Source organism: Petaurus breviceps, unplaced genomic scaffold (genome assembly GCF_028583685.1).
Source record: "Petaurus breviceps papuanus isolate PSGF00001 unplaced genomic scaffold, PetGlider_PUasm1.0 91133, whole genome shotgun sequence".
NCBI lineage: Eukaryota > Metazoa > Chordata > Mammalia > Diprotodontia > Petauridae > Petaurus > Petaurus breviceps.
The window spans coordinates 1,170,681-1,195,283 of record NW_027187419.1 but is presented as its reverse complement, the minus strand read 5'-3'; the positions used below and the strand labels follow the sequence as shown (position 1 = coordinate 1,195,283).

The 24,603-nt window shown below is 39.9% G+C and overlaps 1 long non-coding RNA gene across 3 annotated transcripts in view; it reads right to left on the bottom strand.

Annotated features, from left to right (window-relative positions):
* The window catches only part of LOC138154746 (uncharacterized), a 186,652-nt gene that overhangs the window by 120,680 nt on the left and 41,369 nt on the right, over positions 1–24,603 (bottom strand). For all 3 annotated transcript variants that reach the window (XR_011166674.1, XR_011166676.1, XR_011166675.1), the window contains exon 2: positions 11,001–11,089. This is a non-coding gene — a long non-coding RNA (uncharacterized lncRNA). The remainder of the gene's footprint in view (positions 1–11,000; positions 11,090–24,603) is intronic.

Genomic DNA, 24,603 nt, shown 5'->3' with positions numbered 1-24,603 from the left:
CCTTCCCTGATCACTTCAGTTAATAGTGGAGAGATCTTCTTCATCAATTTACCTTGTATTTTTTTTTCCTATGTGCATGTTGTATCTTACAGTAGATTCCTGGAGGACAGAAGCTATTTCTTTTCTTTCTTTCTTTCTTTTTTTTTTGTATTCCCAATGACTAGACTAGGGCCTTTTAGGCATCACCCAATAAATAAATACTGGATTGAATTCCCCTTTCCCTTCCTTCCCCCCCCCCCACCTGGACTCAGGTGTTTTGCTTAGTCTCTCATCCATCTATTGCTCAGCCCTAATGGCTGGAGACTATGTGGGCAATTACAAGCCACAAGAGTTACCCTCCAAATAAAATGCTCAGACAAGAACAGTCAGACTCTATAGATATTCAGGAAAGGGCTTTTCCTCCCCACTCACCTCCCAGTCCTGAATGTTCTGTAGCCCAAGGAATCAAATGTAAAAAAGCAGCTGAGCTCCATTTCATGGAAAGTCTGGTATCCCAAGACAGAAAACGAGCAGGTTTATTGGTTTTTTCTCTAATGTGGCCTGACTCAACCTGGCCCAGCTGAACTTGATGCAAATTAATGGGAACTTGAGAGGCAAATAATATAGCTCAGGGGTACTCGACCCTATTGCTGTTGTTGTAACATTTTGATAATTCTATTATAGTTTTAGTTTCCTTGGTAATCCTCTATATTTTATATTATGCGTTTTAAAACATTATTCTGAGAAGAAATCTGTCCGTAGGCTTCACTAGATGGTCGAAGGGGTCCATGATGCAAAAAAAAAAAGGTTAAAAACCCCTGATTAATGGAAAAAGCATTGCCCTGTAAATAAACATTTCCGGGTCCTGGCTTCTTCAGTCATTAATTGTGTGACCTTGGGAAAGTTAGTTCCCCTTTCCAGGCCTCCATTTGTTGTTCATAGGTAAAAATGAAAGGATTGGACTAGGTCATCTTAACTCACCTTTTTCTATCCTTGTACTTTAACATATTTGTAAGGAAACAAACGAGGTCTAAGAATTTCTCTGCATTTTAGCATGACAATGGCATGAAATTCAAATGCAGACAGCATATGCAAAATAGGAGAGGGGCCACTCCCTGGCTCCCCCCTCCCTCCCCCCAGTCCTAGACCAGCTAGGCAGCTTGGCAGAGCAAGAACAGAAGGGAACAAGCCCCTTCCCCCCTCCCCCACCCACCCATCCACCCTGGCTCCCCAGTCAGCATGATTTCCAATTACAGCCCCATGAAGGGGAGGGTGAACAGGGCTCCCCAGCTCCTGCCTGGGTGTGGGGCTGCAAATCCACACAGCTGGATGGCATAGCAACCCGCTCCTGGCAACCACGTGAGTGAGCACCAGCTTTGGCTGTTTCCCTGGGTACAGATGCTCCCAAGCCAGACACTCTGCCACCCACCAGCCCCTGAACAAAGGGGAACACAACTCACTCTCTACCTGCCTCTTGTTCCACTGATCCTGAGAAGGTCAGAGAAGATAAAGTACAGACCTGTGATTTCATGGGTGAAGGGAAGTCCCAGGTGAGGAAACTCCCTCCACCAATGAAGGTCAGCAATGCTCTAAAACTTATAGTCTTTAAAGGGCTACCCAGAGCACTGAGTCAGACAACAATCATTTGTTTAGCACCTACTATGTGCAGAGCACTGAGATGTTAAATGACTTACCCAGAGTGACACAGTCAATATATGTCAAAGGTAAGATTTGAACTCTGGTCTTACTGACTCCAAAGTTATACCAAAGAGAAATAAAGTATTCCCAATAACCAGTAGGAAAACGAAATATGAGCTGGGGTCAGCTTGAAGCAGGATGGAAGGGAATTCAGTTGGGATGGAAAGAATATTGGAGTGGGAGTCAGGAAACCTGACTCTGCCAAGGACATGTGTGACCTCTGGTGAGTCACTGTATCTCTGGGGTTCAGCATTCTCAGTTATAAAATAAGTCATTAGGACAAGACGATCTCTGAAGTCCCTGCCAGCTGTAACAGTATATATTTCTATGACTCCCCAAGAGAGAGCAGATGGGAACAAGAATAGTGATGCACCTGCAAATACCTGCAGTAGCTCTGTTTCTCTCCAGAGGCTGGAGGGTACAATGTTGGTCTTAGCCCAGGGTTTGTTTTGTCTGTGTATCCCCAATACTTAGAACAGGGGCAGTTAGGTGGCATAGTAGATAGAGCTCCAGGCCTGAAGTCAAGAAGACCTGAGTTCAAATCCAGCCTCAGACACTCACTAGCTATGTGACCCAGGGCAAGTCACTTTATCCCGTTTGCCTCAGTTTGCTCATCTTGAAAATGAGCTGGAGAAGGAAATGGAAAACCAGTGCAGTATCTGTGCCAAGAAAAGCCCAGATGGGGTTAGGAAGACGTGGACACAACTGAAAAGACCAAATAACAACAATACCTGGAACAGCGCCTGACATATGCTGAGTTATTTTAAATGCTTGTTTGTGATCTAGCCCAGCCTCCTTGTTTTACTGATAAGGAAACTGAGGCCCACAGAAGTTCAGTGACCTACTTCGGGTCCTCTGACTCTACTAAATCCAGCAGTCAATCCATTGCACGAAGTTTCCAGGTGACAAAAAAGGAAATGTAAGATAAAGGAAAAGAGTGACTAGGGGAGGGCTAGCATGGAGTTTCCTGATGGCAGGAGTAGAACAGCCTGAGAGAGCTGTCAGACTTGTTTATTCTCTCAGTTGATTCCAAGCATCCCATGAGACACAGGTCACCAGGCCAGGAAGTTTGTAGGGGCAGGGGAGGCCCCCTGGGAGGGGGGCACGGTGGCCAGAGGAACCTGAGATATGGAATTCTGGGGGCCACAGGGGAAGGACAGTCTGATATGGAGAACTGAGAGGGGATTATAAGAAGTCATACCCCAAGGGATCAGATTCCAGGGTACAGACCCACATCCCATGCTACTTCCATCTTTGGAATATCAGGCCACACTCAGGGATCCAAAAGCATTTAAATGCAGACATTGGAGAGTAGAATATCAAAGGGCCCAGTGGGCTTAACACTATGCTTTTCCTGCTTTGCCAAAAGGGATGAAGTTCCAACAGTGTTAACTGGGGAGTTGTTCAAGGGCTTAAGTCTCTATGAGTTATTATTTCAATGGCAATTCTTTGCTTAACCATATAAAAGCATTCATCATAGAACATTAGCTGTAGGAGGACCTTTAGAGACTATGGTAGTCTAATTTCCTCATTTTACGGAGAAACCGAGGTCTAGAAAAGAGAAGTAATGAATCCAAGGTCACAAAGTTTGGTAGAGCAAGACTACACTACCCTGACAGCAAGACCACAAAATCCTGACAATTTTTTTTAGTGAGGTATAGTGAATGGGGTGTATGGGGGGCTCAGGGAGGACTAGCACCTCTGGTGTGAGGGCTGCTGAGCCCTTTTCAGGGCTGCTCATACACCTTTGGTGTCCACCTGCCACCCAACTCTCACCTGTGGCTCCAAGAAGATGTGGCATGCCCAACAGCCACACCCCAGTAAAATTATCTCAGGAGACATACTAAACCAAGTTGAAGGCAACCAAAGGTTTGAGGTCATGAGTTAGAGGGTGTCTACAGTAAACATATAAGGACTTCCAGGTGAATGAAAACAATTTGCTCCAACAGTCATGAAGTCAGCTAAAGAAGCAGGACCTGTGGAGTGCTTAGAGCTTTGGTCAGACATCAAAGATGCCAAGCTCATCCACTGCATCCCAAGCCATCACCAGTCATCCTGACTTTTGTCCTGCCATTGGACTTCAATGACTCTGGAAGAGATAGTGAGGCTGATGACTTTGAGCAACTCTGCCTCACTTAAATCTGATTCATACTTGAGTCAACACATCACCCAGTGACATCATTGCTCCTTTTCGAAAACAAAGGACAAATAATGACAGGGAATATAGTGCTGGATTTGTGGTCAAGAGAGACTCAATTCAGATCCTGTCCCTGACACTTACTAGCTGTGTGAGTCTCTCTGAGCTGCCTCAATCTCTCAAGTCTAAGTTTCCACATCTGTACAATGGGGATAATAATATTAGTAATATCTACTTTCACAGAATTGTTGTAAGGTTTAAATGGAATAATATAACATATGAAAAATGCTTTGCAAACTGTAAAGCACTATATCAATGTTATTTGTGGTTATTTCTGAACAAGGATTTAAAGTGTTTTACTCATGAGTATGTATAGGTAATATGTAATAATGAGTGTATATGTATATATAATGTGTATCCATGTATATACACACATATACAAATAGTCTCAATCTCTTCAAGCCTACACAAACAAAATTTAAATGTATCTAGGATAAGAGGGGGAGAAGTCAACTGGCAGAAAAATCTTTGTTATCAAATATACTTGATAAGAGTTTGGAATCCAAGATATGCAGACAACTAAAAGAAATACATATGACCAAAAGCCATTCCCCTCTAGACAGGCAGTCAAAGGATATGAAAAAAAAGAATTCAAACTATTAAAAATCATATGAAAGAATTCTCCAAATCAATTATAAGAAAAAAGAAAATCAAAACAAACCTGAGGTTCCATGTCACAGTCATCAAAGAGGACAAAAATGGAAACAGTCAATGTTAGAGAGGCTGTGAAAAGACAGGCATAATAATGCATTGTTGGTGGAGCTGTGAATTAGTACAACTATTCTGGAAAGCAATGTGGAATTTTGCAAATAAAGTGACTAAAATGTGAATACTCTTTTACTCAGAGATTTCATTGTTAGGTGCATACTCCAAGGAGGTCACTGACCACCCTCCCCCCTAAAAAAAAACATTCCATATGCACCAAAAGAGTCAATGTCCATGGATTAGGGAGTAGCCAAATGAATTGTGGTACATAAACATAACAAAATATTACTGCACTGTAAGCAATGTTGAACATGATGAACACAGAGAAGCATAGAAAGAGTTATATGGACAGATGCAAAATGAAGTACAAAGAGTCAGAAAAACTATATGTACAATGACTGCAATAATGCAAATAGTATGAACAACCACCACAAAACAACTGAAAATGAATACTTCAAAACTATAAAGAACAAACTTGGCCCCAAAGAAGACACAATAGAAGATACCTCTCCCTACTTTTTAGCAAAAGTAGGGGGATGTTTCACAGATGAGGACTTATGTTGTTGTTGTTCAGTCATTTCAGACTCTTTGTGACCCTATTTGGGGGCTTTCTCCAGTAACCAAAGATAATGAGGTGGCTTGCCATTTCCTTCTCCAGCTCATTTTACAAATGAGGAAACTGAGGCAAACATGGTTAAATGTCTTGCCCGGGGTCACACAGCTAGTAAGTGTCTGAGGTTGGATTTGAACTCATGAAGATGAGCCTTCCTAATTCCAAACCTAATGCTCTATCCACTGTGCCATGGATGAGAAATATTGATATTATCTCAGATTTATTTATGTACTGATTTATTTTAATCACTTTTTTCCTCTTCTTTTAAAAAAAAACTTCCTTAAGAGGGATGGATTTCTGGGAAGTGGGAAAGGATTGGGAAGAAATTCAGTCATTATAAAAACAGAAACTATTAATAAAAATCTTTTTTTTAAAAAAAGTCTTCCAATTTTAAAAGACTCATGATGGAAAATGCTATCCACATCCAGAGAAAGAACTATGTAGTCTGAATGCAGATTGAAGCATATTATTTGCTCTTTGTTTTGTTTGTTTCTTCTTTCTCATGGTTTTCCCTCTGGTTCTAATTCTTCTTTACAACATGACTAATGTGGAAATATGTTTAATATGATTGTACATGAATAACCTATATCAGATTGCATGCTGTCTTTGGAAGGTGGGAGCAGAGGGAGGGCAAGAAAATTTAGAATTCAAAATCTTATAGAAGTGAATGTTAAAAACTAAAAACAAACAAATGAACTTTTTTTAAAACCTTCAAGAAAAGTCTGCATGGAGAGAAGCAGACTATTTTCCTTTTTTTTGTTTGTTTCTTTTCTTTTCTTTCTTGTGGTTCCTCCTATTTATTCTGGTTCTTCTATACAACGTGATTAATGTGAAAGTATGTTTAATGGGAACGTATGTATAAAGCCTATTTCAGATTGCATGCCATTTTGGGGAGGGAGGAAAGAGGGGAGGAAGAGAAAATTTAAAACTTATGGAAGTGAGTGCTGAAAACTAAAAATAAATAAATTAACTTAAAAAAAAAAAAAGCCTGCATAGCTGCTGCCAACATTGCAAAAATAGCAGGATGAAATATAGCCCCACTCCTCAAACACACCTCCTCCACAAAGACCTAGAAAATATTCCAGACCAAGTCCTGGTCAGGAAATCAAAGAAACAAAAATCACAGTGAGTAATTTTTCCAGCCCAGGTCAGCTTAAACAGACTGATAGAAAGATTTGTAGCAGTTCTGAGAGGTGCAAATTCTTAGAATCTATTCCCCTCCAAGCAATCTACTATCCAACATACTGGCCCACTTGCATTTCCTCAAACACAATACATCTCTCAGTTCCATGGGAGTTTTCATTGACTTTTTTTCCCATGCCTGCAAAACTCTGACTCCTCACCTTAGTGTCTTAATTTCCCTGACTTCCTTCAAGACTCAAATCCCACCCACTGCAGGATGCTTTCCTGGTCCCCCCCACTACTACTGCCTTCCCCTCCCATATTATCTATCTACTCTATATCTTGTATGTACCTAGCTATTGCCATGTTCTCTCACTATTAGAATGTGAACTCCTTGAGGGCAGTTACTATTTTTGCCCCTTGTGTATCCCCAGTGCTTAGCAGAGAGCCTGAAAAATGTCAAGCACTCAATAAATTCTTTTTTTTTTCATCTTTCCTTTTTTATTATTATTAATTTGTTTGTTTACTTTTAGTTTACAAGATTCAATTCCACAATTCCTTGAGTTTCACATTCTGTCCCCTTCCCTCCCTTCCCCTCCCTGCCATGGCAGCATACAGTTAAGTATAAGATCTGTAAATACTTTCACATTAGACATTAGTCAGGTTATAAAGATGGATTGTATCAGATGCAATGAAAAATGGTAAAGAGGGAATAAAACCAAACAAGAAAAAGAAAAAGATCAGGTAGTTTGCTTCAATCTGGATTCAAACTCAGTTCTTTCTAGTTCTTTCTCTGGATGCACATATTTCTCTCCATCATGAGTCTTTTGGGATTGACTTATATCACTGCATTGCTGAGAAGAGTCCAGTCTATCAAAGTTGGTCATCACACATAAGTGTAATTGTGTACAAATTTCTCCTGGTTCTGCTCTTCTCAATCAACATCAGTTTGTATGTCTCTCCAGGTAAATATGAAGTCCATCTGCTCCTCGTTTCTTATGGCACAATAGTATTCCATAACATGCATATACCACAACTTATTCAGCCATTCCCCAATTGATGGGCACCCCCTTAATTTTCAATTCTTTGCTATCACAAAAAGAGCTGCTATAAATATTTTTGTACATATGGGTCTTTCTCCCACTTCTATGATCTCTTTGGGATATAACCCTAGAAGTGGTATTGCTGGGCCAAAGGGTATGAAATTATTTTTAGCCCTTTGGGCATAATTCCAGATTGCTCTTCAGAAAGGTTGGATCAGTTCACAACTCCACCATCAATGAATTAGTGTTCCAATTTGCCCACATCCTCTCTAGCATTTGTCATTTTCCTGTTTTGTCATCTTAGCCAATCTGACTGGTAAGATATGGTACCTCAGAGTTGTTTTGATTTGCATTTCTCTAATCAATAGTGATTTAGAGCATTTCTTCATGAAGCACTCAATAAATTCTTGTTGACTTACTGACTGAACTCATTATCTGACTAACTCTACCACTAACTAGCTTCGAAACCTTAAACAAGTCACCTTGGACGTGTGTGTGTGTGTGTGTGTGTGTGTGTGCGCGCGTGTTTTAACTAAATCTATGGTTTCATTAGTCTGGGGGATTCCTGGTGTGGAACTTTTTCTACCAGTGTAAAATGACACCTTTGCAATTTATGGTCTTAAAGTTGCCTAGAGGCACTGGGTGGTCAAATAACTTCTCTGTCATCACATAGCCAGTCATGTCAGAGGCAGGATTTGAACCCAGATTTCTCTGACTTTGAGGTTAATTCCCTATTATACCACATTGCTTCATTATATGTATGCACATCTTGTAGCCTTCCCATGTATTTATATAGTCACACAGAAATCATAATACTAAAAGGATACCTGGCCACTAATACCACTGGCTAGCAGTAAACTTCCTCATTTCTAAATGAATTAGCCCTTCCCACCACCCAGACTTGACCTAGCACTTGGGTCTGGGTCTGCCAATCTCAAAGACTCTGTCATTGAGAATTAGGTATGACCCAGACACCATACTGATCTTGGCTCACTCTTCATTGTGCTCATCTCACAATAGTGTCCCAATGCCAGAACTCTTACTTTGGGTTTCAGTTCTTTCCAGCTTTGAATTCCCTGGGATCTAAATCGCTGTTGGGTTTTAATCAGGGATGCACCTCCCCCATGTAGTCACTACATCATCCAGCCTCTCCCTCACAAGAGATTTCAAAGAATCTACAACTAGGCAATCTCCAACATCAAGAAGTTTCTCCTCAAAGTTTTCAAAGGTCAACCCCCTTCCTTTCATAGGTTGTATGTGAAGAGTCGAGCTCTCAAAGTTCCCCTGAAATCTTATTCTTTTCTTTATCACCTCCTCCCTACAATGTTAGCTACAGGCAGCAGGAAAGGAAGGAAAGGAAACCAGAGACTGCAAATAGGAACTTTTCAAGTCAGTTCAATTCAGTTAACTTCCACTTTCACTGAGAATCTTCAGAGGGTGAAGCTGGCTAATACCTGGTTAGTAGTTAGCACAGAACAAGACTTGCTTGCTTCTCAAAGAGCTCTTAATCACATTAGACCAAGGCACACTAGAATTTCAGAGTTAGGAGAGATCTTAGAGATAACTCATCCACTCACTCCTTTTTATGGAGTTAAGTCCCACAATTAGTTATTGCTAGAGCCAATGGCTCCCAACTGGCTCTTCAATTTCCAACCTTTAAAGCCCAATCCAAATACCACCCCCTCCATGAAGTCTTCCCTGACCCTCGAAACAACAACCTTTTCTCTGAGACCTCCCATAGTCCTTTGCTTTGCACCTCTCTGATACATGTATCAAGTAATAGGATGCATTACAGTTACTGTATTTGTGCCCTGATTACCAGGATGTAAAAACTCCATTAAGGGCATGGACTGTGTCTGAACTTACCTTTGTACCTCCCCTAGCACCTAGCATGGTCATTTGAAGAGCACAGTAGGTGCTTCATAAGCATTTATTGAATGTGGACTGGATGCTTAGAAGTAAAGCTTCCTCACCTTCACATTACCATAACCACTATCTCCTAAAAAATGTACATCACCATCCCTATGCCAACATCAAGATGAAAAGGGAAAAAACACATACAAAACAACTAGCATCGGGACTTTCAGTCTGGTAGACAAAACATTCCGATGACTCCCTGAATTTAATTTTCATTCTTCAGTTCAGTCCTCAGATAGATTCACCCTATGCTCCCCCCGGGCTTTGGACAGTCTTGGGCTTCACCCCGTCTCCATGGTGCTCATTCAGTCTCCTACCTCTTCTAGTTCCTGCCCCCAACCCTGAGGTTCTCGACACCCCAGGTCTCAGAAGCCCCCATTCCAGGATTCCCAACCCCAGGCTGACCTCTCCTGGTCAGAGCCAGAAGCAGCAGTTTGGTAGGAGACAAGAATGAGAGTCATCTGCATTGATTTTCTTTCGCCTTTTCCTTCTTCCCAGAGAAAGCTGGGGCACTGGAGGGAGAAGGGGAAAGAGAACAGAAAATAACAAGAGGAGCTGGTCCTCTCCCCACTCCAGACTCCAGCTGTCGGCCTAAAAACACAAAAGCAGTTTCCAGCAAAATCTGAAGAAAGAAAAGAGAAGGGAAGAAAAATTTCAAAAGGAGGGCTAATTTGTACAGCAATGGACAGCTGCATTTGCATAATGAAATGTAGAGAGGATGTTTGGCTCATGTATTTTTAGAAGGTTTAGGTTTAATTTTATTTAGCTTAAGAAGGGCATGTCACTCAAACTCCACTGGTCATTTATAAAAATATTTCAATTGTGTTTCCAAGGAGCTGTCTCTCTAGCCTAAGTGGCTGCTGCCCAAGGTTGTGAATGCTAATGTAGAGGTCGGGAGCTCGAGGGAATAAGGAAAAGAGCCTGCTATTCAACCCTGAATGGAGGGCCTTGACTAGATGGAGGGACCGCCACCCTTCACTAGGAACTAAAGCCAGGGATCATTAATCAGTATGGAGATGTCTCTTAAGGATTCCCAATTTCCCCTCCCCAGGCAAAGAGGAGGGACAATTATCCAACTCACTTAGAATCATAGGCCTATAGAATATCAAAGCTGAAGAGACTAGAGATCAAATCTGAACACTTCTTTTTACAAAAGAGGAAAATGAATTATAATGTCATACAGTCATAAAATGCAAAGCTGGAAGGGTCCTTAGAAGGCATCCAGTCCAACCCTATCACTTGACAAAGAAAATGAATATCAGAGAGGTTAAAGGGCTTTGCTCAAGACCACACAGTGTCAGAAACAGAATTAGAACCTAGATCTTGACTCAAAGGCCAGAGTTTTCTTTTTCCCCCCATTGGAAGGACGCTGAGGAAATAGCGTTTACAACCATTGTAGAAGCAAGGCATCTATCCACAAGGGCTAGGGTGCAGACTGAGGCAGCTGTTGATGGAAAGTCTGTCTGAGACTGTTGGGTGGGGTGGACAGGGTGGGGAGGGGAAGAGAGGGGACTTCTCTGGTGCTAGCTCCAACAGCCTGATGGGAGGGGACTCCATATGGCTGGGTAGCACCTAGCAGCCGGCATCTCGGCACACACTAATCCTGCTGTCAGCCAGGCTGGGACAGCGGATTAGGAAATGTCACATTTCAAAATAAATTATTTCCATTTTTCTCCCTAAGAATGAAAGATACAGATAAAGCAAGGAACAAAACAAGCGAACCCACCCATCCAGGGGTCATCCATCCGCTGAGGTCGACATCCCAGGGCCTCAGACAGGCTGCAGTCTTCTCTCAGCAACACCTCGACTGTCACCCTGGAAATGACAGCAATTGGCTCTTTGAATTCATTGGTACCAAGGACAAATGGATTTCGCAGTTTATCAAGGGAGGGAAGGGGCGCATCAGTGACTCATCAACCATGAAGCCCCTTTGACCCTCTCTCCTCCCTCCCCTAAGCTGAGTGCTGTAATCGCTTTTGACCCACTCCCTTGGCCTCCTAGAGACAGTGAGTCTGTGAGAAAGGAGTTAGGCCCCCAGATTGAATCAGCCTCTCCAGCTCCTCAGGGCCGAGGGTCATTTCTGGCCCCTGAGACCTTCACTTTCACCAGCTTCTCTTGTAGTTCAGCTGAAATGGACAACCCAGAAAACAAAAGAAAGTTCTCTCCCTCCCCACCTCCAGTTTACTCCACTCCTCCTTCCCCAGGCTCCATCTCAGACAATAGCAAATACCCGCCCCTGGAAATTATGGGTTTGTTAATTACAAAAGTAATGCCACAATATCAGCAATTAATGAATTCTAATCTGGCCTGCAAGAGAGGTCAGCCACACAATCACCCTGCTCGCCTCCTGCAGCAGAAGACCAGCCTGATGGAGATTGTGATTGAAATATATTTGTTTGGAGTTATTAGATACTATCTGCAATCAATCCATTACCATAAACTTAAGCTTCCACATTCTTTCATTTTAAATGAATTTTCATATCACATTTCCAAATAAGCATTGCCTCCAGTCAACTCTTATTTATCTAATAACTCCATGCAAATATTTTATTATATTTCAATGAAAGGCGTCGAAAACTATTACCTTGTGCTAGATTTGGGTGTCAGGGAGGGAGTTGATGCTGATGAAGGGAAAGGAAGGAAAACACTATCCCCCACACTGCTCAGGCTTAAGGGAATGACCCTTCCTGCCCTCTCCCCTCCTTCTCCTTTCCCCCAGATTTAATCAGGGAGTCTAGGTCCTAAAGAGTAATGTGGAGAAATATTTCCCAACTTATTCCAGTTCATTATACACAAATGAACCTGCCAATATGAACATAAAGGAACAGTTTGAAAGATCATTCCACCACTCCCCAATACCATTCAAACAGCCCAAACCATCAAGACTTCTAGATTCTATTCTTATAAATATCTCCTCCTCTCTTTCCCTCCCCTCTCCCCACCTCTCTATCTCCTTCTCTCTCTCCCTTTCTCTCTCCCTCCTTCTCCCTCTCTCCCTCTCTTTTCTCCCTCCCTCTCTCCTTTTCTCTGTTCCTTTCTTTCTCTGTTCCTTTTATCTCTCCTCTATCTCCTTTTCTCTTTGACTCTCTTTCTCCCTTTCTCTCCCCCCTCTTCCTGTCTCTCTCCCTCTCTCTCCTCCACTCTCCTTTCTGTCTCCTCTCTTTCTCTCTCCTTCCCCTTCCCCTCTTTCTCCCTCTCTTTACCTCTTTCTCTTTCCCTCTTTCTTCCCTTCTCTGTCTCTCTCTGTTTCTCTCTCTGTCTCTCTGTGTGTCTCTCTCTCCTTCCCCCTCTCCCTCTCTCTTTCCTTCTCCTCTCTCTCCCTCCCTCTTTCTCTCCTTCCCTCTCTCCTCTCTGCCTTTTCCTCTCTCATCTTTCTCCCTCTCTTTCTCCTTTCCCCCCTCTCTCATTCCCTCTTTCTCTCTCTTCTCTTTTTTCTCCCCCACATACATACATTCTACTTCCTCTCTTTAGCCACTTCTATCCTGTGTCTATAATTGGCAGACAAATGAAGGAATCCAAGCCATTATTACACACAAAGGCCATATCACAACAACAGCATATCTATACATTCTCAAGCAAACATTATCCTGTTTTTCAACTCTGGAAGATCCTTGCCCCGTTTTACTGTGCCTACTGCCCTCATGCTGCTCCCATGAGTACCCATCTGGCAGATTTTTCCTTCAATCCAGACCTCTCGCCCCCTTCTTCCTCACACTGACTCTGCTCTATTCCTTCAGACACCTGTCCTCTATGAAATGACCAAGGGACTTCCCATACATCACTCTATCACAGACCACAACTCAGTGCCTAGAAAATAGCAAGTGCTTTAAAAATGTTTGATGATTGATTGATTGATCAGTGGTTTTGTCTTAAGGATTCTCTTCTACCATCAATCATAGTTCCTTCTCACCTTAAGGAATGGTCATAGTGAGTTGTGACCCAAAAACTCATCCCCCACACCCCCGCCCCAGTTCAGTTTGGTGTTGAGCTTGTCTGAACCTAGCTGCACTAGATGGTGGATGGCAGACAGGCAGCCCATTGCCAACCTATCCAGCTTGGCAGGTAGGATCTACCAGAGCTTGTACTCCACTGACACAGGCTTAGAGGAGCAAGGGTCACTTCTAGGTCACCATGAGGTATTAGAGAAGGCAAAGGTAAGGCAAGGCAAAGCAACAAGCATTTATCAAGTACTTCCGATATGCAAGGAACTGGACTACTGAAATACAAGGAAAATTATAGTCCTTGCCCTCAAGGACCTTACATTCTAATAAAAGAAAATAACCCTCAAAGGAGAGCTGAAAGGGCATGGGGGGTGGCAGAGGAGAGAAGAGTATCTATGCAGAAGCTGGGGTCAAAGTTCAGAAAGTCAGAAGTTAAGCCAGGAGAGGAATGAAGGTTGGCCAGCCCGAGGCCCCCTCCAAAATGGAGGCCCCAAGAAGAATTCACTAATTGGAGAAGGTGGCTGGCAAGGCATATGAATGTTTCAGAATGAGGAGATTCCAGGGAGAAACTACAGCAAAGGCATAGTGTTGATACCCAGAAAGTCAGAAACAAAGCCAGGAGAGGAATAGAGGCCAGGGGTATTCATAGATTTGTTAGGTAGATAGACTGTTAGAGTTAATATTAGACAACATGTCACCCCTTCAATGTAACATATAATTTTAATCCAGTTAAGATTTACATGAGTTTATTCATCCCCCATTTATCAAGTGACCACTATGTACAAAGTACTATGCTATACACACTGAAGTAGATACAACTTGTACATTATACAATTATATAAATAATCATGGCATAGTTCCTACTCTCTTGGACTTTACAATCTCAGAAGAGAACTATAACAGATATACAAACATACTGTAGAATACTGGAAAATCATAACACCCTTTCTTGGATACTCCCTCAAATTTGCTCTCACAATGGTGAATTGGATCATCAAAGGGACAATGCTGCCTCAGGTTCTAGGTAAATCTAAGGTGTGTTGTACTCCTAACATTATAGCTCACAAGCCCCCAATGGTATAATTCCCATAAACAATCAGCCACTAGACTAATTAGTTCTTATCAAAGGCATTTACTTTAATATGTAGCAAGAACAGTCATAAAACATGGAAGATCTGGCATCAGTTGGATTACTTCCTCAATTTGGAATCTCTGCTTGTATATGGATCTACTGGACTACTTGAATTCAGTCTTTGATGGGCAGTTACAGTCTCTACAACCTTTGGCCAAAAGCTTAGCTGAAGTCTACTTTTCTCTTTCACTTGGAGTACTACCATGTTCTTTTAGCAATTTCAGAGACCCTTAGCCTAGAATTGGCAGAAACCTCTCCAGTTCTGCTCCCTCAGTGTCTCAGCTCTGAAATTTCTTTTCATTTCCTGGTAGGGAAGTAAGAGATGTATAGAATGATTATTGTTCCTGGTTTAGAGTCAAATTCCCTTGATAAAGGACCTCACTCTAACTTATGGTGACTATGTGCAGTACATTTCTCAAATTGCTATTCAGTCTATTTAATGGGGGGGGGGGGAGTGTAATGAAGAAATTTGTGCCCTAGGGCCAAGGTCATTGTCTCTACTGGAGTTTTCATATGCAATTATGCTAAACAAAACCTCAGGTCCCCTATAAAATATGTGAAATGCTTCATTTACACTTGAAAGTACCTTATTCTTATATTTCATTGTTTCTTTCTTTGACCATCTTGACTTTCAAATTTGCTGAAATCTAAAATGAGTATACCTTCACAAAACAAATATACAATAGCTAGGAATTCATGGCATAGTGGATGCAGAGTCAACTTTGTAGCCAGAAAAACCTGATTTCAAGTCTTGCCATCAAGACTCATTCTAGCTGTGTGGCCTTGGGCAAATCACTTAACCTCTCAGTGTTATAGGCCAATGGTATCAAACTCAAATAGAAACAGGGACCACTAAATCTCACACAAAGATCCCTATGGGTCACATGATGACTTAGAGAATCACATATTAGCATTATTGATGTTCTATTATATTTTTATTTATTCTGTTAAATATTTCCCAAATACATTTATCTGGTACAAGCTGTATTTGGGCATATTGTAGGCTGCATGTGGGCCCTGTGGGTCACATGACCAACTAGACAATTCTTCGGGACTATAAATTTGAAGAAGCACTGACCTTTGATGAAATTTTGTATTGTTTCTGTGTATTGTACTTTGACCCACTGATTCTTTAGGATTAAGTTATTTGATCTCCAACTAGTTTTGAATTTTTTATTCAAAAATCTTTTTTTGAAAATCATTTTGAATGCATCATGATCAGTAAATGACTTGCTTAGTATTTATGCTTTTCTGCATTTGGGGTGAGGATTTATTTCCCAATACATGGTCAATTTTTGTAAAGGTTTCTAGAATAGCTGACAAATACAAATAAACTCCCTTCTGTTCTTATTCAGCTATCATCTCAAATGCTTCTGAAGTTCAATTCATCAAAGAAAATGATAATCATGAGACAATGTAGGAAAATTTATGAGATGTAATCCTTAGCAGAAAATGTATATCTCTAAATGCTTTCACCAACAAAAGAGAAAAGGAAAAAATCCAATGAATCCATAACTAAATAAAGGACAAATCAACTCCTCCCCACAAATGAACAACAAAGTAGAAATTCTGACAATCAAAAAGGAGACTAATAAAACTAAAAGAAAAGATCCTATTGAAGTGATACATAAAACTAGGAGCTGGTCTTGGGGGAGGGGGGAAGGTCTAATTAAATAGATAAACAAATAGTTAATATAATTTTCTTAAAAGATACAAAAAAATTTTATCAAAATAGAAAATTCACAACAATTGAAGAGGAAATAAAGAAACTGTCAAAAGTTATTCTGCCCAATTATAAACCAAGGATGATAACTTAGAGGAAATCAACAAATACTTTAAAAATATAAAAAACTCAGACAAAGGTAGCATCCATTAGAGACTGTGAGGTAAAAATCTTGGAAGTGGAGAAGGAAGAGCTTCTCCAAGCAGGGTTATCCAATCCAGGTATCCAGAATCAGTCATTAGCATAGACAGTGTAGATGGTTACTCATATAGTGTGATGTGAAAAATGCTACAAATCTCTCTTCCTTTGCCAAATCATTAAATCTCTCTCTACTTGTCTGTCAAGCTATCTGAGATAGATAGATTCATTGGAGCTATCTACCTTTTTGTTCTATGCTTAGAACTTCAGGAGATGTATATTTTCTTCTGTATGAGGTATCTCATAACCAGGATGACCTTCTGGGTATCTGACACTGACAGTCACTTAAATTCTCAGGGTTTTAGGTAATTCTCTAAGGCTCTAAATTGCAGGCTTGCATTGGTAGAGGACATTGGTAGAGGAAGTTTCCTGGGATAGGAATATGGACTGGATTGCTGATTTTATTGGTATAGGGAACATCTAGGAAAAGAAAGGTAAGTGCTTCCTCTGCAAATTTATAATCCTGAAGAATTGTCTACTCAAATATGCGACCCACAGGACCCACATGCAACCTACAACATTCCTAAGTACAGCTTGAACCAGATTAAAATGTAATTAGGAAACTCAACAAATAGGCAAGAATACAATGGATGTGGCTCCTTGTTGTGTCTCTTTCAGACCTAGATCTACTTTCTAATCCATTCTGCTATGCTCTTCCATTTTATGAGTGAGTTCATCCCATTCACATTTACAATTATGACTCTTCTATTTTTTCTTCTCTTTGCCCCTACCCCATTCTTTAGCAGTAAGAACAAAGCAGTAAGGGGCGACCAGGTGGCTCATCGAATAAGAGCACCGGCCCCAGTATCAGGATGACCTGGGATCGAATCCGGGCTCAGATACTTAGCACCACACCCAGAAATAACTGGCTGTGTAACCTTGAGCAAGTTACTTAACCTAGCACCACACCCAGAAATAACTGGCTGTGTAACCTTGAGCAAGTTACTTAACCCCAATTGCTTAAAAAAAAAAAAAACAAAGCAGTAAAAGATAAGCTTCTCTAATATTTGTGATCTTTAAATGAATGTCTATTTCTAATCAGTTATCTTTTTTTCAGTCTTTTTCAGCACTGGTTGTAGTTTTACTGATAAACCCCCACCCACCCACCCTCAACTCCTTGGACATGGGGGAAGAGATATTCTTTTCTCTCCATCATCACTTCTAGGCTCTTCTTCTACCACTGCCATTCAGTAGCCTATCCTCCTCTGAGGTCACTTAACCCTGTTTGTCCCAGTTTCCTCATTTGTAAAATGAGCTGTAGAAGGAAAAGGCAAACCACTCCAGTATCTTTGCCAAGAAAACCACAAATGGGTTCATGAAGAGTCAGAGATGACTAAAAAACCTCAATCTATATTTATCACCCAATCAAAATTCTGGTAGTTGTTATCTACCACCCTCCAGGCCCTTTAATTTTCTTCATCAATTCAGGCTCTGTCTCATAGTCTTTCTCTCTTTCCCAACTCCTGCTTTCCTACAATGGAACTTCAACATATATAGTGATATTCCCTCAAACATCCTAACCTCACAATTCCTCAAATTATTCATTTCACAACTGACTCCTCCACCCCACTTCAAATACCCCCAAAGATGGTCATAACCCTTGATCTTGCCAGCAATGCCCCACTTCCATCTTCATGAACTATGAAATTCCTCTATTTGATCATGGCTGATGGCATTGTACTTCTCCTTCTACCTTGCAATCAAACCCAATTCTTTCTAATCTCGACCTCTAATTCTTTCATCCTTCAGTGCATTCCCAGGTCACTGGCTGCACTCGCATTCCTTCTCATCTTGACTCCTTGGTGAACCAGTTCAATTCTACACTATCCTCTTCTCTTTCATCTTTTGCTCCCTTATCCTACTGCCCATCTTGCCTTGGTGAAGGCTTGCCTCAGTCTTGAAGCAAGAACTGTTTTCATTGCTACTGATATGTGGCACAAAGCTGGAGAAAACCACAAAACTGTACTAACTGGATCCACTACAAATCCTCAATTGGGCCATCATTGCAGTAAGGCAATTCTTTTACTCCTCTCTAATAGATTTATGATGCCACTCAGAACAGTGAGTTTTTTCCTTCTTAGTCCCTTTTCAAACCTCCCATGTCTCTCCCTCTCCTTTCCTCTCAGTTGAGAACCTTGACTCTTATTTCAGTAATAAAAAAAATTGAGTCCCTTCACTGAGTTGTTGTTGTTGTCATTTATTAGGTTTTTTTAGTCATGTCTGACTCTTCATGACCCCATTTGTGGTTTTCTTGGCAAAGATACTGGAGTGGTTTGCCTTTTCCTTCTACAGCTCATTTTACAAATGAGGAAACTGGGACAAACAGGGTTAAGTGACTTACCTAGAGTCACACAGTTAGGAAGTGTCTGAGGCCAGATTTGAACTTACGAAGATGAGTCTTCCTTATTCCAGGCTTAGTGCTCTATCCACTGCACCACTAGCTCTGTCTTATAACATCTTCCTTATTTAACACCTCAGATATTGTCTGCCACTATCTCCTTCACTTCTAACATGAAGAGATAGCTCTTCTTGCCAAGCTCAACTTCCCTACATGCAGCCTTAATCCCTTTCCTACCCATCTTTCTGTAGAACCTTTTGCCCATTACCATGCCCATTTTCTCTTACATTCAATATTTCCATGTCTAGTAGCTCTTTTCCTGCTGCCCACAAACATGCCCATACATATACATGTATGTGTGTATTACAACTTCAGAAAACCCTCACTTGATCCATCCATTCCTGCTTGCTATTATCCTTTTCCCTCCTCTCTCTAATGGCCAAACTTCTTGAGAAGGCCATCTACAAACTATGCCATAACCTCCTTTCTTTTCACCCTCTTCTTAACCCTCTATAGTCTATCTTCCAAACTCAACAAGCAACTAAAATTGTTCTAAAATTGCTCAATTTAATGGTCATTTCTCTTATTTTCATACCAAATAAGATATAAAACATATGCATATTATTTAACCCATACACAATTATTCCTTCATTTGTTTTTTTCAAATAAATTTTTATTGATGTCTTCTGTTTCTATCATCATAGTTATCTCTATTATCTTTCCCCTTCCCCTCCTAGAGAACAATCACATATGACAAAATTTTAAATAGGAGAAAAAGCAGCACAACTGATTGGTACATTGAAAAAAATCTGAAAACATGTATAATATGTAATATCTATGGACTTCCCACCTCTATGAAGAAGTGAGTTGGAGGCCTCCTTTCATATCTCTTCATTCAAATCATGCTTGATCCCTGCAATTTTGTTATATTCACTTTTGATTTCTTGTTATGTAGTTATTCTTTCCTTTTTCATTTTTGTAGTTACTGTGTATATGGTTTTCTTGGCTCTGCTTACTTTACTCTGCATAAGTTTATATGGATCTTTCCATATCTCTTTGTATTCACCATATTTATCTTTTCTTAGAGCACAGTAATATTCCATTATATTCATGTACACAACCATTTGTTTAACCATTCCCCAACTGATAGGCATCTACTTTGTTTCCAATTTTTTGTTATCACAAAAAGTGCTGCTATAAATATTTTGGTGTATATGGAGATTTTGTTCTTGTCAATGATTTCCTTGAGGTATAAACCCATTAATAAAGTGGGTATGAACAATTAATAACTTTATTTACATAATTCCAAACTGCTTTCCAAAATGGTTGTAACATTTTACAATTCTACCAACGATGTATTAATGTGCTATCACTCCACAACCCTTCCAAAATTGAATATGGTAATTTTTTGTTGTCTTTGACAATTTGCAGGGTATAAGGTGAAAACTGAGAATTATTTTGATTTGCATTTCTCTTATTACTAGTCATTTGGAGCATTCTTTCACGTGGTTGTGAATATTTTGCAATTTTTTCAAAAACTGTTCATATTCTTTGACCACTTACCTATTGGAGAATGGCTATTAGTCTAATGTGTATTTATTCATTATATGTATTTATTAATATATGTGTATATGTATGCATGTACATACATATACACATATATATGCATATACATATGCATCTTAGATATCAAACCCTTATCAGAGAAGTCTGATACAAAGATTTTTTTTGCTACTTTACTAGTTTGCTTTTATCTTAGTTACATTAATTTTGTCTGTGCAAAAGCTTTTCAGTTTCTTGTAATCCAAATTGTCTGTTTTGTATCCTATAATTAATTCTATCCCTTCTTTTGTTAAGAATTTCTTCCCATTGCTGTGAAAGATATATGATCTAATTTTCCTATAATTTTGTAGCATGATCCTTAATATTAAGGTCATGAGTCTATTTAGAATATATTAGGGAATAGGGGATAAAGTGTTGGTCCAAGCCTAATTTTTGCCAGAGTGCTTTCCAGTTTTCCAAACAGTATCCATCAAATAAGAATTTTTTTTCTACATAATTTGTTATCCATTTTATCAAACATTAGATTATTGAGTTCCATTGTTTCTCATTCTCCCTTATCTAGTCAGTTCCATTGATCTATCAATCTATTTTTAAAACACCAGATAGTTTTTATGACTGCTGTTACATGATATAACTTGAAGTTTACAAATGCTATTCTCCCTTCATCTCTATTTCTTTTCATCAGTTCCCTTGATAATATAGACCCAGGGGAGGGGATTCTTCGGCCTTGAGGCCACATGTGGCCTTCTAGGTACTTGGGTGCAATCTTTTGACTGAGTCCAAGTTTTATAGAACAAATCCTTTTATTAAGGGGATTTGTTCTGTGAAGTTTGGATTCAGTCAAAGGGCCACACTTGAGGATCAAGAGGGCCACATGTGGCCTTGAGGCAGCAGGTTCACCACCCCTGATCTAGATCTTTTGTTTTTTTCAAATTTTGTTATAATTTTATAAAGTTCTATAAAGCATCTCTTTGGTAATTTAATTGTTATAGATTAAAAGTATACATTAACTTTGGTAGTATTATCATTCTTATTATGGTGGCATGGTCTGTCCATCTATTTATGTTATTCTTTATTTCTTTAAGGAACACTGTGGAATTGAATCTGATCAAGTCTTTTGTATGCTTTGGTAGTTAAATCCCCAGATATTTTGTACCTATTTGTAATGGAATTATCCTACCTAATTTTGGTTTTGGATTTAGTTATTATCATATAGAAATGCTGTTGATTTTTGAGGGTTTATTTTGGGGTCTGCAACTTTGGAAAAGCTATTAATTATCTCAGTTAGCATCTTTGCTGATTCTCTAAAATTTTCCAAGTATATCACATAAACCTCAAATAGAAATAATTTTATATCATCTCTATCTACCTTTATGTCTTTAATTTCTTAACATTGTCTTACTGTTGTTATTAGCATTTCCATGACTATATCAAACAATAGTGGGGGGGAAAGGGCATCCTTGCTTCCCTCCTTTATTTATTAGAAAAAGTTCTAATATATCATCATTACATATGATTTTCTGGTTTTGGATAGATGTATCTTATCATATTATAAAAGGTCTCTCTATGCCTATACTTGGTAGGATTATGACTGTTGTACTTTGTCAATGGCTCTTTTTGCAGCTGTTGAAATGGTCATGTGGTTTTGGATGTTTTCATTTTTTAACATGATTGATTGTGTTGATTGTTTTCCTAATGTAGAATCCCTGGTATAAGTCCCACTTGACCATAATGAATGCTTTCTTGTATTAATTTCTACAGTCTGACAGGGTTTTGTTTAAAATTTTTGAGAAGGTTTCTCTCACTCCCTTCATTATCCATCCTCTCTCTCTACTCTAGACCCTTACCCTCTGGTTGATGCCTCCTCTAATTATCTAGTGTCTCTCTGTTCTCTGTATTCCTCACAGAAACAAAACTTTCAAGGTATGGATTCTGGGCTCTTTCCTCTAGGCAGTTTCTGCCACTGCCTTATAGAGTTTGCTTCTTAGATTCCCCTTCTGTTGGGCTTCAGCAAAACATTCCAAAACAATGACAATCCCTATAGATGACAGAGAGGACACCATTGCATGGTAAGACAAGACTCCCCAACATGTCCCTCATGGTGCCTCTCACTACTGATGTATATCCTCCCCATTTACCTTCTTTTCCCCATTTGCCTCAAAATCTTCTCCCTGGGTTCATGCCCTCCCACTCCTCCAGATATCAGCTGCCCAGGAGTTCCAATTTCCCACCACCCAAGATAGTATTAGTGGCTTTTTTAAGCACCAAATTCCCCTGAGCACAATCAGCACAAGGTCCCCATTTCCCTTCACAGAAAATCTCTCTTCACTCATTGGAGCATTCATCAGTAGAAAATTCTCCCACCAGTAAAGCAAGGCCTTCCTCCTTTTCCCCTCCATTTTCAATCCTTCCTCCCTTTTCCTCACCTACTCCCTTGTAGGTGCTTCTCTTCCTGAGACAACAGGGGACACCTTCCTCTCATTATTGCCTTCAATTTGACCTGGGAACATTACACACTTTTTTTCTAACCTTCTATTCATCTTTCATCTCCCATTTTGTAATGTAGAGCTACAAAAAAAAAAATTCTTCATTATGTAACATTTCAAACAACTTCCCAAGTTTCTTTTTTGTCATTTTAATGCAACATTCAATAATGGTTCATTAAATTTATGTGGTACTTTCTAATAAACATGAACCTACTTTATTAAAACAAACAAAACATTGATTCACCTATAGGCAAGATGTTACCAGGTTCTACCCGTAATGACTCAGACCTGCCTCTTCACTATTATCTCCACCTAACTTCTGCTTTTCCTGCCCCCCCCCCCCCCCCCCAGTCTCCTTGTGTACATTTAAAAAGAAGTCTCTCACTGGTCTCTCTGCTGTTACTCTGTTGCTTCTGATGTCCTTGGCTGCTACCTTCATTCAACTCACCTACATTTTTCTTGTAGAAGGTCTTGAAAAGCAATAATCTCTTCAAATCTGATTTTCTTTCCAAGAATGTTTCAGATGCCTCTTTATTTCTGAAGTTTACTTTTTTACACTTACAGTTAAGCTCATATTTGCAGGGTAAGTCATCTTGGGCTACATCCTGAGCTCCCTTGCTCTTCAAATCACATTGTTCCATACCCTCCTGTATTTTCTAGTAGATATAGAAAAGTCTTGTGTTATTTTAAATTTCTTTACCTGATATTTGAAGATCTTTCTCCTGATCACTTACAGAACTTCTTGTTTCTGAACTGAATTGTTAAATTTAACCACTATATGTAATTTGCAGCCTTGGATTTTTTTTCTGCTCTAATAATTCTTAATTCTCTTTTAAACTACTCAGGAACAGTACATTGTAGTTTCATGCTCTCAAGTTCAACAGGATTATAGCACTGGCTGTTTGTCATGGCTTAATCAAACTTCTGAAGAATAGAACCTAGATTTCTATGGCACTGAAAAGGGAGAAGAAGGACCAGAGTGTAGGATTATTGCAAGCCTATTTGTTGAGTCCTTTGGTTGGTTAATGCAGAGTAAGCATCTGTTCATCTTTTGTTTTAAATCTTCTTTTGGACCCTGGGTTCCCAGATCATGAAGACAACTGAAGTTGCTTTACCTTTGATGTATAATTTCTGTTTTGGAGAGGTTTGTGAGGTGGTAAGGATCAGAGAAAACGTCTAGCCCCATTTTTGTTCACCATGTGACCTGTCTGATGACCATTTCTAATCTTTGCTCTTCTTGACTTCTCTGTAGCCTTTGACGTTGTCAATCACCCTCTTCTCCTCGATACTGTTTTCTCTAAGTTTCTATGATGCTGCTCTCTCCTGGTTCTCCTCCTACATGCTTGAACGTAGCTTCTCAGTCTTTGCTGGATCTTCATCCAGGTCATGCTCACTAATTGTGGATGTAGCTGTCCTGAACCTACTTCTCTTCTACCTATATACTATTTTACTTGGTGATATAATCAGTTACTATGAATTAAACTATCATTTCTATGCCAATGATTCTCAGATCTACTTTATCCAGGTCTAACCTTTCTTTTGAATTCCAGTCCTTCATCTCCAACTGCCTATTGGATTGCTTCATTCAGATGTCATGTGAACATCTTAAGGTCAATATGTCCAAAGCTCAGCTCATCATCTTCCTTCTCTAAACTTCCCCTTTTCCTCATTTTCTTCTTACTGTCGAGAACACCATTAATTCCTAGTAACTCAGCCTCACAATCTCAATAGCATCCTTGACCCATTCTTTCTCACTGTCTGTATCAATCAGTTGCCAAATCCTAACAATTCGGCCTTTGTAACATCTCCCATATATATGTGCTTCCCTCCTCTGACATTGCCATCACCCTCGTGCAAGCCCTCTTCATCACACACCTGCACCATTGTAAATGTCTCCTGATTGGTCTCCCTGCTTCAAGTTGCCTCCCACTGCAGTCTGACCTCTACT